Source organism: Chrysochloris asiatica, unplaced genomic scaffold, assembly GCF_000296735.1.
Source record: "Chrysochloris asiatica unplaced genomic scaffold, ChrAsi1.0 scaffold00092, whole genome shotgun sequence".
NCBI lineage: Eukaryota > Metazoa > Chordata > Mammalia > Afrosoricida > Chrysochloridae > Chrysochloris > Chrysochloris asiatica.
In genome coordinates, this window is record NW_006408610.1 from 7005742 (window position 1) to 7007769 (window position 2028).

The following is a 2028-nucleotide window of genomic DNA, read 5'->3' on the forward strand; positions in this document are numbered from 1 at the left end:
CTGCTTCTCGGAAACCGTATATAGGATTGCTATGAGTCGGAGCCAACTTGACAGTACTTAACAACAACAACAACAACAACAACAACAACAACAACAACGACTCCTAGAGACGTTATATACACAGCAAAAGAAGCTGTCCCGCTGTACCATCTTCCCAATTGTTGTTAGGTTTGAGCCCACTGCTGCTGCCACTGTGCCAATCCATCTCATTGGGGGTCTTCCTCTTTTTCTCTGACCCTCCACTTTACCAAGCATGATGTTCTGCTCCAGGGACTGGGTCCCTCCTGATAATGTCCCAAGTATGACGGACGAAGTCTTACCATCCTGGCTTCTAAGAGCCATTCTGGTTGTACATTCTGCCTGCTGTATCAATCCTTTCAACCCCTAAATTCTAGCTCAAGAGATTTGGGAACTTCTTTGAAGGTGCAGCAAAAAAGGAAAAAGTTCACTTACAACTTCAGACAGAGGATTTGGTAATGGAGCCTGGCAAAGTTGTTGTTGTTGGTGTGCTGTGGAGTTGGTTTCGACTCATAGCGACCCTGGGTAGGGTTTCCGAGGCTGTAGATCTTTACTGGAGCAGAACACCTCATCTTTCTCCCGAGGAACAGCTGGTAGTTTAGAACTGCTGTTCTTGAGGTTAACAGCCAGACTCGTAAGCACTCCACTACCAGAGCCCCTTCCTGGCAAAGTTGTTATTGTTGTTAAGTGCTGTTGAGTCAGTTCTGACTCATAGCAACCCTGTATAGGGTTTCCAACGAGCACCTGGTGGGTCTGATGGTGGTGGTGGTGGTTATGTGCCGTTGAGTTGATTCTAACTCATAGTGACCCTGTACAGGGTTTCCGAGGCTATAAATCTTTTTGGGAGTAGAAAGTCTCATCTTCCTCCTGGGGAACAGCTGGTAGTTTTGAACTGCTGATCTTGCTGTTCGCATTCTAATTCGTAACCACTCGGATACCAGAGCTCCTTCCTGGCAAGGTTATGGAGTGTTTAATATCCAACTTTGTTTTCCCACCAAAGAGGAGTCAGTAGAACAGTATCAGACACTGAGGTGGCATCTTCGTCCCTAAAAGAAAATCTGTTATGTTTTGTTCTGACCCTTTGGCTCATAGAACTCCGGAGATACCTTAAATGTTCAGAAAGTATTTGCAGAATTGAATTATTGAATACACTTTCACATTAAAATACCCTGTTGTTGTTGTTAGATGTAGCTGAGTTGGCTCCAACTCACAGTAACCCTACATGCAATAGAACAAAATATTGCCTGGTCATGTGCCACACTCACAATTGTTGCTATGTTTGAGTCTCCCCCCCAAAAAAAAAAAAAAATCTTCCTCTTTTTTACTGACCCTCCACTTTACCAAGCATGATACCCTTCTCCAGGGGCTGGTCCTTCCTGATAATGTGTCCAAAGTATGTGAGATGAAGTCTAGTTTCACTTCTAAGGAACATTCCAGCTGTAAAACACATGGTAGCCTCTAAAGTGGATTTCCCGTGTTCCCACAAGGACTATTGAGGTGATTCATCAACAGAGCTGCAGCGAAAACTTTTGGCTAGATTTTGATGTTTTTGTGTTCTAGAGGCATTGTCTCAAGGACCGGATTTCCAGGATTTGGAGTGTGTTGGGGAGGAAGGCCATTTCCTGACATGAAACAGGGAATGACTATTAGGTTAAGCCTAGTCAAGAGCTCCCAAGAGGGAGCTCATGTGAGGATCATGTGGAGAGGAAGAGCCCTTGAGACTACATGGAGAAGAATGAAGGAACCAGGCAGCAGAGAGTACGGAGGCTTCAGGCATCCATCCCAGCTGCTGCGTCGGATCTGCAAATGAGGACACCTTCTTGGAAGTTCCAACCCAGCAGCCATCACATGGAGAAGAGACAGCCCTGTGTGTCTATGGACCCCCCCACCAAATTCCTGACCCACAGACTTGTGAGAATAATAAAATACTTATTTTTTTAAGCTGGCGTTGTAAATGATTAACATACTTGGCTGCTAAACCAAGAGTTGGAGTTTTGAGTTTGCCCATAA